Below are 15,389 nucleotides of genomic sequence, written 5' to 3'. Positions count from 1 at the left end.
TATGCTAATTGTCTACCACTTTGACGATAGTAATCTTGACAGAAATTAAAATTACCCCATGCTTTACTCACCCTCAAGCCGTGGTGTATGACATCATTCTTTCAGACAAATACAATCAGAGTTCTATTAAAAAATCTCCTGGCTCTTCAAGCTTTATAATGACAGTGAATGGCTGTTTCTGTTTTGAAATCCACAAAAGTGCATCTATCCATCTTAAAAGTGCTCCACCCGGCACCGGGGGGTTAATATAGGCCTTCTGAAGTGTCACAAAATATAAAATGCCATCCTTAGTGGCTCGGATCTTTGTTGGTACACCCAACAACAAAACATTTGTAACACAGAACACTGGATTTTGGTAGCTATGATAACTATGTAACATGAGAGACGTAGATGAGAGACGTAGATATGATCCAGGAGTGTGCGATTTTTGGTCGTTGCTGTGGTGATCAGTAAGTGCTATTCTGTATTGGTCAAGTGCAATTGGAAAAGATGTGTCTTAAGATGTTTTTTAAAAATGGCTACAGACTCAGCAGCACGAATTGAGATCGGCAGGTCATTCCACCAGGTGGGAACGGTCCAGGAAAATGTCCGTGAGAGCGATTTCATGCCTCTTTGGGATGGAACCACGAGGAGCCGCTCATTCGCAGAACGCAAGCTTCTGGAGGGTGTGTAAGTCTGAACAAGTGAGTTTAGGTATAATGGTGCAGAGCCAGTGGTTGTTGTGGAAACTATGATAGCCTACATGTTATTTTTCAGGATTCTTTAATTAGCCTAATAGAAAGTTCAATGGACAGCATTTATTTGCATTTAATAAATAAATTATTATCTTTTGTAATATTAAAAATATCACTTGTGATCAATTTAATGCATGTCTGATCAATAAAAGTAGGCTATTATTTTCTCTCTTTTTTAATTTTACCACAAATGTTTAGATGGTTTCCACAAAAATTAAGCAGCACCATGAGCAGCACAACTGATAATAATCATAAATGTGTGTTGATAATCAGATCCTCATATGAGAATGATTAGTGAAGGATCATGTGACACTGAAAACTGGAGTAATGATGATAAATTCAGCTTTGATCACAGGAATAAATTACACTTTACTATATCCACATAGAGAACAGCAGGTTTACATCAGAATATATATATATATATATATATATATATATATATATATATATATATATATATATATATATATATATATATATATATATATATATATATATATATATATATATATTACATTGCATAAAATCTATGGAGTCTTAATGGACAAGTGTTTGTAGTATATAAGCCAATAATAAAATTGGAATAAAAAATAGGAGAATAATATTATAGATATTAATTAGTGGTCATTGTTCAGCAGTGTATTTGATATCTTGCCCAATTAAAAGCAAGAGATGCGATAAATTATATTGGTCCAAAAAAAAAAAAAAAAACGACATTTCTGTCGTTCCCCCTCACTTCTGAAAAGATGGCTACGACCCTGATTCATAGACACACCATAACTGTAATGCCATAACAAGATGCACATGTTCTTTTCTTATTGCTGTCATTATTTTATATTCTGAGTGGTTTACAACACAAAAACGTCATTGCAAGAGCAAAAAGTGCAAGTTTAGTTTTTTTAATTGCTAGTGCTATTTCGCACGTCGATAGTTATTTCGGGTTTAGACAAGGTTGCATTTGACTATTAATTTCTTCTCGTTCTTATCTGACAAACTCGAAGTAATGCGCATACGTCCATCTCGTGAATGTACAGTCTTCTTCTGCCCCATTGACCTTGTTTACTTTCGTTTGGCTCTGTAGCGCGAGCCTCCGCTGCTGACTGCGCGCGCCACGTCCGTTAATTGGACAACCGTTAACAAGAGGGAGAGGAGATGAATGAAATAAATCGCTACAAATAGCCTATATCTAAAGCTGTCATTTAGTCTGTATTTACAAACTTGGACACCACACGCGGCTACTGACTGACCGAACTGGTAACTTGCAATTTTCCTTCGTTAATGTCTCGCAGTCTTGCTGTTTGTTTGTTTTTTTGAACAGTTACATTTTGTGTTAAAAGTATGTTGTAGCAAGCATTTCTGAAAATGTACCGAGTAAAATATTACTGAAAATGTATTAGTAACAGCAAAAAGTAATATGTTACTGTAATGCATTACTTTTGTAAGTTAAAGCGTTACTCCTAACACTGCTCAGGAGCTTGTCTATGCTAAAAGGGCAGACCATCAGCAGTCGCGGGGTCTCCCTTCTCTTGCACAGGAGTAGGGGGAAATCAGGAAATATTTTGTCTTTATTGAAATTGTTTTAAAACTAGAGCAAAGTGCACTAGTAATTTTAGTTCAGATTTGTTATGAGGAAATACATGCCAACAGAAAAATCTGGCAGGACTATTCCTGTGAGTTTTCCTGTGGTGACAACTGTGTTCAGATGAGACCATCGTCAGCTTATACTTTTGTATTGTGCTGAATGGACATATTTTATTAGAGATGTCAATGCTGTGCTTGGAGGTATGTATTAGCCCTACTTGTCTTTATGGATTGATGGAGTGCGTGTCAGCACATGTCTGACTGAGGGGTGATTAATCTGACTTCAGTCCTATAGCTATATTCAATATTTGGCAGGTTTATTAAAATATAATGAATAAATAATGCGTAAATGATCATTTTTTGGGATAATGAACATGGCTGGCCCCGTCTTGACACCAGGAGAAGTCATAGACAGTAAAAGAAAGGGAGAAGTCCAGTGATGATCGGACAGGTGCCCACTCCTGTTGTGACATCAGACATGTGCAGAGGAATAGCTTTCATGATGCATCCTGTCTTCACATCAACATTCCTATAATAAAGTTTACTGACAACTGAGTTGGGTTTGAGCTTATGAGGGTACCATTATATGTCCTGTACCTGTTATCAAGACCTTTTTCAGATGACCTGTTTACGTGTCTCAAACACGTCTCCTGTGATCAGATTTCAATATTTGATTTCATAATGTTTAATAGAGCGCAAACGATATGGGTTTTTGTAGGCCGATACTGATATTAGTAAGTAAAAAAGGCTGGTATTGATATATCGGCCGATATTCTTTATGTGTAGACTATATTATAGTCCAGTTACAGAACCAGTCAAAAGTTTGGACACACTTTACCATTGGCAGTTATTTTCAGGTTTTTCGTAGACCAAAACTTGATTTTCAGGTAGGCTACACTACAGAAATAGTATTGTAATGTAAAATATTCCTTCATCGTCTTCACTGCACAAATACAGATTATTAAAGTTATTCAGTTAAGAGCAGTGAGTGATCCCCCACACCGTCTTTTGTTATCTTGTCTTTTATGAGAAAACGCTTCTTTGCCATTGACCTGATTATCCGGCTTTCTGTGTTTTCACTGTTATACGGTAGGGGGCGCTACTACACATCTCCTGAACAGAATCTCCTGATCTAAACACAGGCGAAGACGAAATAGAAGCGAGCGATCTTATAAAGATGCATGTAAATAAAACATTAATTTTTTTTGTTTTAATAATCAATAATAATGCAATAATCAACATTAAACCGCATATAAATCAAAACAGTTATTGATGTGAAATGTTATTGAATGAGATGTCGACTAAGGACTCAAGATATAAATCAGAACGGCTATGTTATTGAATGAAAAACGCAATGGTCTTAGATTGGTTAGATGGCCAAATGTAGTTTCATGTATTATATTGGCTGAAGTGTTAAGCACAGGTTGTCTGGAAACACCATGGCCCTTACCATTATGGACAGAAGTCACATCTGCGGTGACTAGCAAGGGTTTATGATGTCACCAACCCGGGAAGAAGCTTGTTGTAGTTCAGATAAACTGCCATAACTATAAAAGACAATATCTCAATTTGCATTAAACTTTCAGTGCTGTAACTTTGCAGATACTGTTTATGCTCAAGCAGCAATATTACACTCTAACTAAAGTTAAAAAAGTGAAATCGCATGCAACCACCCCTTTAAGACATTAATGTGGTTTAATATGGATTGGTATGTCTATGTGTTTTTAATTCTCATAGTGGGCATCATAGAAATACACCCATAGAAATAGTTGACATGCATTATACTGTACAGGTTCTTCTCAAAAAAATTGCATGATAAAAGTTCATTATTTTCCATAATGTAATGATAAAAATTAAACTCATATATTTTAGATTCATTGCACACCAACTGAAATATTTCAGGTCTTTTATTGTTTTAATACTGATGATTTTGGTATACAGCTCATGAAAACCCAAAATTCCTATCTCAAAAATTAGCATATCATGAAAAGATTCTCTAAACGAGCTATTAACCTAATCATCTGAATCAACTAATTAACTCTAAACACCTGCAAAATATTCCTGAGGCTTTTAAAAACTCCCAGCCTGGTTCATTACTCAAAACCGCAATCATGGGTAAGACTGCCGACCCGACCCTGTTCAGAAGGCCATCATTGACACCCTCAAGTGAGAGGGTAAGACACAGAAAGAAATTTCTGAACGAATAGGCTGTTCCCAGAGTGCTGTATCAAGGCACCTCAGTGGGAAGTCTGTGGGAAGAAAAAAGTGTGGCAAAAAATGCTGCACAGCGAGAAGAGGTGACCGGACTCTGAGAAAGATTGTGGAGAACGACCGATTCCAGACCTTGGGGGACCTGCGGAAGCAGTGGACTGAGTCTGGAGTAGAAACATCCAGAGCCACCGTGCACAGGCGTGTGCAGGAAATGGGCTACAGGTGCCGCATTCCCCAGGTCAAGCCACTTTTTAACCAGTAACAGCTGCAGAAGCGCCTGACCTGGGCTACAGAGAAGCAGCACTGGACTGTTGCTCAAATTTTGCATGTCATTCGGAAATCAAGGTGCCAGAGTCTGGAGGAAGACTGGGGAGAAGGAAATGCCCAAATGCCTGAAGTCCAGTGTCAAGTACCCACAGTCAGTGATGGTCTGGGGTGCCATGTCAGCTGCTGGTGCTGGTCCAGTGTGTTTTATCAAGGGCAGGGTCAATGCAGCTAGCTATCAGGAGATTTTGGAGCACTTCATGCTTCCATCTGCTGAAAAGCTTTATGGAGATGAAGATTTGGTTTTTCAGCACGACCTGGCACCTGCTCACAGTGCCAAAACCACTGGTAAATGGTTTACTGACCATGGTATTACTGTGCTCAATTGGCCTGCCAACTCTCCTGACCTGAACCCCATAGAGAATCTGTGGGATATTGTGAAGAGGAAGTTGAGAGATGCAAGACCCAACACTCTGGATGAGCTTAAGGCCGCTATCGAAGCATCCTGGGCCTCCATAACACCTCAGCAGTGCCACAGGCTGATCGCCTCCATGCCACACCGCATTGAAGCAGTCATTTCTGCAAAAGGATTCCCGACCAAGTAATAATAATAATAATAAGAACACTTTTCTTTTATTGGTCGGATGAAATATGCAATTTTGTTTTGAGATTTTGGGTTTTCATGAGCTGTATGCCAAAATCATCAGAATTAAAAAAATAAAAGACCTGAAATATTTCAGTTGGTGTGCAATGAATCTAAAATATATGAAAGTTTAATTTTTATCATTACATTTTGGAAAATAATGAACTTTTATCACAATATGCTCATTTTTTGAGAAGGACGTGTATGAGCAACGTTTGAAGTTAAAAATCTTCATTTGTGTTCTACTGAAGAAACAAACACAAATACATCTTGGATGCCCTGGGGGTAAGCAGATAAACATCAAATTTTCATTCTTGGGTGAACGATGACTTTAATGAAAAACACAACAACAAAACAGTACAATGACAAATTCACTTAAATAGGGGCTTTTACATTTCGCTTTCCACATCTGCAACCATCTTGTCTGTCAGCTCTTTGCTCTCGTGATGAATGAAATCTGACTCCTGCTGCGGCTCACACTGTATTGAGCAGACACGTTCAGTTTTTAATTGTAGCGTCTGTTCTCTAACTGAACAAAATTATTTTATCACTATAAAAAATAAAAAGACGGTGGGGGCAGTGCCGTGGTGGGCAAGTGATGTAACCGGTGTTTGGCGGTGCAAGCCTAATGCCCTCACATTAAAATCTGATATATGCAATATGATTCCCATTGTCTCACTGACTGCAAGAAGCGCTGATTTCTTGGTCATTAATACAATTGTAGGGACTGTTGTGAAAATGCGTGTTTTTATATAATTTACATAGAAATTTATAGAAGAGTAGAATTTTTTTTTCCTACTGCATGCACAATAATGCATCCTTGAAACCGACAAATATCAATTAATGTGATATGCTTCTAATGCCATTATTGCACAATACCGAATGACCACCAAATTGGCTAATACTATTTATTCCACTTTTGGCCAGCTTGGAGATACTGTAATCCCTGTCTCTCTTTCTGTCTCTCTCTCCCTCCCTCCTTTTCCAGGCTTGTCTCACTCTGTTTCTCCCTTCTAGACCCTGCCCCTTGGTGATCTAACTTGACTTTAATTGGACGGCAAGTCGGCCAGCAGCTCAACCATTGGTGGAGCTTAACAGCTATTATGCTTGTTCAGAAGAGCCTAACTGTCCAACAGCAGGGGAGGGAAGGAGTGGAAGAAAAGACGGCAGTGACAGAGGCCGGGAGAAGAGAGGGGGGGCATTCAGCCTGGAGGAGTGGAGCGGTTAGTGCGCAGAGTCGGGAACTTGCTGCCTGTGGGAAAGTAAACAGCAGTATTTGCCGCCCTCTCAGAGGTCTCAGTCCGACAGCAGCGGATAAACAGAGGATGAGGATGTGTTTAAGGAGACAGCTGATTTCATAGCAGGAAGTGCATGGGAGGTTGTTGGGATTAAAGTCACTCTTGGGAGGTGCTGAAGCTTTCCTGTGGTAGTACTACTGAGGACAAAAAGGTGAGTTGTTCTTTTTATTGGTCTATCAATCTAACATTTTCTCCCATGCTAACACTCTAAGTTTCATGCAACAAAGGCATGGGGACCATGAAAAGGGGTCTTTTGTAGAGTGGGGGTAGGAGAAGAGAATACAGAAGAGGAGGGTCCGCACTCTTCATACTTTAAATGGCTCATTGGGGAATAGAAGGATCTTACAAAATTCACTCAAACCAGAGACCCTCTCACAGACAGCTGAAGCAAAAAATGAAATTTCTGTCACCATTTACTCACCTTCATGCCGCTCCAAAACCTCCCCTGAAAATTATTTGGTGTAGAAACCATTTTCATTCAGAAATTGCTTATAAATTTCACAAATAATTAGAAATGACAAGTATCACACTTAATTAAAAAAAAATACATTTTGAAGTTTTGGAACACAAAAGATGATATTTAAAAAATAGGGTAAACTATCGATTTAACCCAGTCTTAACCAGCAGAACTTCTAACAGAGATGCAACTCAGAGGTGGGAAACGCAAACCAGGAATCGTACCACACTGTAGAAAAATTAAGTAGCCTGGTTACCTTAAATCTTTTAGTTTATTGAAAGAAAAAATTTGAGTTGATAATGAAGGAAATTGGTTTAATATTTAGAAACTAAAAATATTATTGTATATGAACCACATAAAAAAAATCAAATAATAATAAATAATAATAAAAATGATGAAATCATGAAAAATAGCACAATTTGGCATGTTTCACTATGTCATCACAAATAAAAAACACACAATTACCCAATAGACTTACAAAATATTTTTATATTTGAATAAAGGTTGTCGATTCTCAAAAAATGTCATTATATTAACTAAAAACAATTATTTCAATGAACTCAAAATTTTAAAGCAACCAGGTAACTTATTCTTTAAATATTTTTTTTAGAGTGCACAGAGACAAAATTAGAGCTGCTTTTTTTTTTATAATGGAGTAATTCCAATGTAAGGTCCATAATCACACACTGTGTGTAGTACTGAGTGACCTCCCAATCCTGAAACTCCTTATCTGAGTCTAGCTGCCAGTCAACTATCGCTGACTTCCCTTTGCGTTCCAAGATATAGATGGTTGTGAAACATGGGCAGTGTTTTGTTTCCCTCCTTTTCTCTCTCTCTGACAGTTCAGCGTCATTAGCAGTCCATGCATGTCCGAGAGAGAGCTGCAGTACAAACGTACCCTGTTAGTGGTCTCTCCAATTCGAAGGGACACAGCTGGGGCTTTTGGGCCCTCTGGGATGACAAAGGCATATGTACAATTGCAGGGGCCTCCTAGCGGATGTGATACTGGATATTGGGTGGAGGGTGTTCCATCCAAATGCTAGCTAGAATTCAAAGGTTCCTGCTTGACGCCCTGAGGCGTTTGCGTAACTAAGAAAGTCTTCAGAAAGTGAAAGCTGTTGTATGAAGACCTCTGCTCTTTCTGAGAACGTTACACAACAGCATGAGAGAAGTGAAATGCTATACTGTACTGTATGTTCAGAAGTTGAAAGAGGAGCTTGTGCTTTTTATGTGATTGTTTCAATAGATGTAAAGGCAGAATTGAACAGATCTTTTGAATCTGTGCACGTCGAACCACATCATTCTTTGAAGGTTTGAGGATGTGAATGAACAATCTGAATGAACAAAGCCCTGTTACATGACTCTCTTTGTTGTGAGTTTTATGGCTATACTGTGTTTTGACATCACTATTACCAGGTGGCCAACAGAATTCCTTGCTTCAGTCATTTACACACTTCATTTTATTTTAAAGTCACAATGAAATGGACTTTGTATTGTGACATACATCCAGGCGGTTCGAACAGGAGGGGTTAGCCTCTTTGTTAGAACGTCTGACTTTCACGGCGGTGGACTCGGGTTCGAGTCCCGCTTGGAGCAGGCGGTTCAAACAGGAGGTGTTACATTGGTGCCGTGACCCAGATGGGAGTCAGGTTTAAGGGGGTTATTGTAACAGAGGCCAGCTAGTAGTCACTGTGCAAGTAAACCTCACTCCTCTGACCTCAAGAGACGTTCTAGCGACTGACATTAGAGGTTGCAGGCTTTAGCCTGCTGATTAGAGTGTCAGACTCTCATGCCGGCAGACCCGGGTTCAAGACCTGCTTGGAGCGGGTGGTTCAAACTGGAGGGGTTACATTAATTATACTATATTTGGAACATCAACCCTGCTATAGCCTAGAAATCTAGACGGATCCTGGTGTCAGCAAATCTAGTGTCGTCTAGCAACTCTCAATACACTTCTGAGCTGTAAAAACCAAACTGGTCAGGCCAATCACATCGTGTATAGAGTTGGTGGGCAGGGCTATACATAATGACAGCAGAGTTGCATGAAACTTGAAAATAAAGAAGCTGGCGAGCAGCTGTCTTTCGAATCGGCTTTGGCCGCGACTCTGGAAGACTTGGAGTTAAGTTTTTCTCTGAGAAAAGAACAAAGAACGGCACTGAAGTCATTCTTAAGAAGGGAAGATGTGTTTGAGTTTTGCCGACCGGATACGGTGAAAGTCTAATCTGTCAACTAGCTCCGCTTCGCCTTTTTCATTGCTTTGGTTGGTTGTAGCGCTATCCTATCGCGTGCAGAGGGAGTTTGAAAGACAACCGTTTATCCCGCCCCTCGGATTGAGCCCTGTCAATGGTGATTTTCCAGACCAAACATCTTGATGTGGGTCTGGCTTGTCAGGGTAACACTGCTATTGAACTGAATAGAAACAACACTGAACTATATTGAGCTGAATAATGACACTTATTCAAAGCTATTTTCCTGTTTTAATGTATATATTTTAATGTATAGCTGCTTTGGAACCATCTCTGTTGTATAAAGCACTATATAAATTAATGTGACAACACAAGTTTGAGGTCAAACAAAAAATAAATAAATGCACAGATATATTGTTCATAGCAAGATCTATAACATTAATTTAGAAAATAGATAAGGTTCATTTTTCATTCCATGCCAACTTTAACATGTTCATTTAGAAATGCATTACAGACAAACCCAAGGATGAATAATGCATTTTTGTATGTGGTCTGCAGAATCAGGTATTGCTGAGGTGGCACATTTTGAGTATGTGCGTTTGTGACAATAGAGGACATGTAGAGGTGTGTACACAGCCATTCCACTGTTCAAATAGAAGGGTAAGGTGCTGTTTCCATGGGACCTGCCATTAAGTCAGAATGCACTAGTGTTATTGTAAATATCCTGCTTCTTTTGTCTGTCAGCTAAAATTGAAAAGAAGATAAATATACACTTGCAAAAAAATACACATGCCATAGCAAAACACTCTTCAAATGTGATACATTTAAAGATACTGCAGTGCATTCATTCATCCTGAGCACATGTGCCGGTTTAATACCCTTTGGGCAAGGATGATGTCATCTGTATGAATCACAGACAGCATATCTCAAAGCTGTCTTGCGATAACTCCAGCTATTTCTTAAGAGGGACACTTGGGACACTGATAAAAAGTGGAAAAGGAAGTCTCCTCCTTGTGTTGATACACTGCCCCCTTCATAGTTTTATAGCATGCACCAGTAGTTGTCAACTGATGGGTTTAGAGTCAAAAATGGGTTGCAGATTTTTAAAAAACAATACTAAATGTTAATAGAGGGTATGCACGTAATGTCACCATTGGCCGAAGTTTCTTGAGCCTAAGGCTTATATTTGAATTTTGATGTGAAAATCTTTACAGTTGTACAAAAATATAACTTTTTTGTAAAACTAAAAAACTAAAAAGAGCCCAGTCCAGGAGAGAAAAGTAACGCAAAAGTAACATAATATAACTTTTCTTAAAAAGTAAATAAGTAACGCTACTAGTTACTTTTTAAGGGAGTAATGCAATATTGTAATGCATTACTTTTCAAAGTATTGACAACACATCAATAAAATATTTACCTTTGTATATTCTGCCATATTAGTGATCACCCCGATTTAGACCAACGTTTACTGTATTTATATAAGGTATTCACAGGCAAATTTGCTTTATGTATTTTCCCGGGTGTCGAAATCAGAAGCATATAAATGTCAGGAAACACGATTCCCGGCTGCATGTTATATCACTGGACATTTGGCAAGTTGCAAGGAACACTTGGGCTATATCGAGTCCAACCTTTCGTTTAAACTGATAATTGGTTGTTTCCTCTCGTTTTCGCAGTTTCCTCTATTCATAGTTTTCATGTGATGTCTCACCTTTATAGGAACGCCCACCTGGAGGGCAAAACAAGGCTTTCCTCCATTGCCTGCCAGTCATTTTACCAAGTTTGTAGTAAGTTTTAACTTTAAGACAGTGATATTAAAAGACCAAATTAAATGTGTTGTATATTTTGTACAGGCAAGCAAATTAACTATATTAATAACAATATTAATGCAACACAAGGTTTCTCGTAAAAAACAAATCCCATCGAAAACCATTATAGAAAACATGTTTTGTATGTGTGCATCACCCAAAGAATGTGATCTTTTAATTTCCCTAATAAGGATTATTTAGCCTGGTGTCGGTTCATCCCAATCAGCCATTTAATTCTAATGGTCTTTCTACATGGTTAATCTGTGCTTAAAATGAAGTGGTGTAACACAACTCGATTTAAAATAAAGCCCAGATCAACAAATCCTTGATTAGCGTTAGACTTTTACTTAATTTAATCCGTATTGGTGCAACTCACCCTACAAGTGTTTTTCACGTTAAGTGTTTTAGAACGTTCGGCTGTTTTTAGTGACTGAAATACTGCAGTAGGTGCTGTATATGGATCTCAAGTGCCCAAAACTTGCATCTTGTTCACATGTTTGTTTTTAGTATGGGAAAATCGACAGGCTTGTGCTACTGCAGGTCTATGGCTGTTTTTCCCTCCAGGCCTCTGCCACGGTCACATGACTGAAAACTGAATTAACTCCAGTCATGCAGCAGCTCTTTAGCCACTCAGTCCCGTCAGGAAAGTGACGTCAATTCATACCCTCTATAATTAGTTATATAGGACTAATAATATTCTTCTTAAAATATAAATCACAGCATATATATTGTTATGTTACATCACTGTCAGAAGTTGTTTGAATTGTGAAACAGAAGTGAGCATATTGAGAATGACACCAGGGGGCAGAATATATCTACAGATTGTAGGTTTATCAGAAAGTTATTGATCAAGTTTATTTGGAGGTCTTACTTATCATACATTACATTTGGTTTTATAGGGTTAAAAATGTATGTTACTTATTGATGCTGCAGGGTCCTACATTGTAGGCCTAAATCATATTTAGCTATAATGTAAAGATACGCATTATATTCTGAATTTTATATTAAAGATGATTCCAGTTTTAGATTAAATACTTTTATATAAAGTATATTTTTATTGTTATTTTAATGTGATTTTAATGTATATTTTATTCATATTTTAATGAAGATCAAGAGGAAGGGAGTTTTTATCCAAAATGTATATGAAAATGTAAAAAAAAGGTCTGCACTCAAAAACTATTCATTAGGTTCAAGCAGGAGATAAAAACAGTGTAAACGTCAAACAATCAATCCACAGTTCTACTCTGGACCAACAAATAATTAATGATAAAGAAAATAATTGGAACGATAACACATCCAGCAGGAATGCCATTCATAAAACATTGTGCCCACAGGAAAAAGAAAAAACAACAAAGGAAAAACAAAACCATGAGAGATCAAAATCTTGAATTAAACCTAAAGGGGACATCGTCTGTAAATCAAACATTCACTTTTTTTACATTTTCATCTATCTTTACATGTCTTGGCACCTAATTAGCTGGGAGAGCATGGTGAGTGCTTTGAAATGTACATAGAAAAAGTTTATTATAACATCTCTTCACACATGCACCATATCCCAAAAGAATGAAAGCAGAACAACATACGTGACCACAAGTCATAAGTCGCACGGGACAATAGCCAACAATACATTGTATGGGTCAAAACGATTGATTTTTCTTTTATGCCAATAATCATTAGGATATTAAGTCAAGATCATGTTCATTAATATATTGTGTAAATTTCCTACCATATATATATATATATATATATATATATATATATATATATATATATATATATATATATATATATATATATATATATATATATATATATATATTAGTAATATGCATTGCTAAGGACTTCATTTGGACAACTTTAAAGGCGATTTTCTCAATATTTCGATGTGTTTGCATCCTGAGATTCCAGATTTTCAAAAAAAATTATGCTGGATTGCTGCTGTAATGTTCTCCCAAGTCCAGGTAAAAACTGCAATTGACCTGCCCCTGAGGAAATTATTATTGAAGTCTAGGTCTAAATTACTCCCTGAAGTCTAGGCCTACTGAAATTTGAAAGAGATCTTCTTCACAAAAAAAAAAAAAAACCTCTCTTTTGAAGCTCAAAAAGTACATCCATCCCTCATAAACGTACTCCACATGGCTCCGGGGGATTAATAAAAGCCTTCTGAAGTGAAGCGATGCACTCGTGTAAGAAAAATATCCACATTAACACATTTAAATAGGTTCCGGGACCGCCTTCCGTATTCAACTTACGAAAAAAGGGCAACTGGCGCGGCATGACTAGGACATAGCGTAAAGGTTTTTAACTTCGATAGGCTTATGTTCTTGGTTAAAGTGTGAACGTTAGATGAATATTCCATTCTATCATTTTGAAAATGTTATTTCTGAATGTTCAAAAGACACTGAACAGATGGCCAATCCATAACCAGGTTCACACACAAACACTTGAGTATTGCTAATTTATCTATGCTGCTTGTGTTTGAACTGTGGTGGATATTTGAGTACCTGGAGGAAACCCACACTGACACACACTAACTCTGCTAACTCTGGTTCAGCCGGGACTGGAAACCACGGACATTCTTGCTGTGAGGGGGCAGTGCTATCAGTGTTTCCCTGATTATATTTATGGACATTTCAAGAACGTTGTACTCAGAATGTTTTATGATTACATGAAAAAAAAAATCTGTAAATAATAAGCTTTTGATATATAAAAGTTATGGTAATAGAAGCATATTCTATACGTTTCAGAGCTGAAAACTTTCTTGTTAGTCAAAGAAAAGCTTTTGTTGAGAGCTGGCTCTGCAAATGATTGATCTGCGAATGTTCTTCCCTGTGACGTCAGAGTTCAGTGAAATCATTATAATAATGCAGATCCTGTTATCCCATCATAGCAGTGGGTTATGCTTCAGTGCAACTAATAAAATTCATTATGATGTTTTTAAAGGTAAAAACCACTCAAACATCATAAGTCGACCTCAGACAACAGTATAAGAAAATTAAAAAGCCAGTTCATGACCCCTTTAAAAGAATGTTTCGAGAATGTTGTTCTAAGAACTTTTCTCTCAACATCATAAGAACATTCCAACAATGTTGTTCTAAGGAATGTTCCCTCTCAATGTTACGAGAATGTATTTTAACTATGAAAACATTATAAGATGTTCCAAAAACATTATTTCAGGAATGTTTTTACTAACATTTACATTACTTTTACATAAAGCTAATGAAAGTTATGTCCCCTGTTAGCTGGGTATCGGCAATGCTCATTATATTACTGTTTTAAAAGTGCCTGATTATATTTCCAGCACTCTTATTGAAATTAACATATATTTCCAGCAGTGAAATTAACATATTTCCTCATATCTGCTGTCTTGGACATTGCAGACCGTCCAGATACTTTTGGTGCCATCAGCCAATCATTATAGCTATGACATCAAATTTCTGTGGCTCTCATTGGTTGAGATGTCATGTCATACATTTCTACCAAGAATGGATAAAAAATTGGAGACAGACAATCCTTTCTCTCCATCAGTGCTTGGTTCCACCATTTTTCACATCTCATATACCACTGACCTTTTGACTTGTGATCTAACAGCCAGGCATTCCTCAGTGATGAATGCAGAAACAATGCTTTGTGAGTTTGTTCCAAGGTCTGATCACAAGAGTGCCATTGTGTGTGGTATAACATGAAGTGGGTTTGCTGGAGAAGCTGTGTGTTGTGGTCCACTGTAAAGGACAGAAGACACAATGGCCTTATCAGAATGGACACAAATAGGGTTTCTGAAAAACATGTTTGGTGTCGTTCGGGCTCCTTTCCCTACATTAGCATTTTTGTAACTAATTCAGTGTTAGAATGAACATAGGCAAACTTACCATTTGTGGTTACTTAAAGTGATGATGATAGCCATCATACACAAAATAATTCTTCTATTCAAAAAATCTTCCATTGCATTAACAGATTTTTGATGAAGAGGAAAATAAATAAGTATTGCATGTTTGGTTGTTGCATCATTTGTGTACTGCAAAGTGAAATATTTGCTAATGATTACTTTATCCCTGATGTAGTTTTGCAAATAATCCAAGTAATTAATGTACAGTCAGCCCATGGACAGTGAGATCATCTACCAAGAGGTAATATCAGCAGCATGGATTGTGCCAGCAAAGGAAACAATTGTGAGCTCATCAAAATGCAAAGCAAATGCGGGCGAGG

The 15,389-nt window shown here is 37.5% G+C and overlaps 1 protein-coding gene across 2 annotated transcripts in view; it reads left to right on the top strand.

The window, feature by feature from the left end:
• The first annotated feature begins 6,598 nt into the window (after window positions 1-6,598).
• arhgef10la (Rho guanine nucleotide exchange factor (GEF) 10-like a) overlaps window positions 6,599-15,389 on the top strand; it is a 187,879-nt gene continuing 179,088 nt past the window's right edge. For both annotated transcript variants that reach the window (XM_067432393.1, XM_067432392.1), the window contains exon 1: window positions 6,599-6,882. The gene's annotated coding sequence lies outside the window, so the exon portion shown is untranslated. The remainder of the gene's footprint in view (window positions 6,883-15,389) is intronic.

The sequence above is a fragment of the Pseudorasbora parva genome, chromosome 22 (genome assembly GCF_024679245.1).
Source record: "Pseudorasbora parva isolate DD20220531a chromosome 22, ASM2467924v1, whole genome shotgun sequence".
Lineage (NCBI taxonomy): Eukaryota > Metazoa > Chordata > Actinopteri > Cypriniformes > Gobionidae > Pseudorasbora > Pseudorasbora parva.
This window is presented reverse-complemented; position numbering and strand designations above follow the sequence as displayed.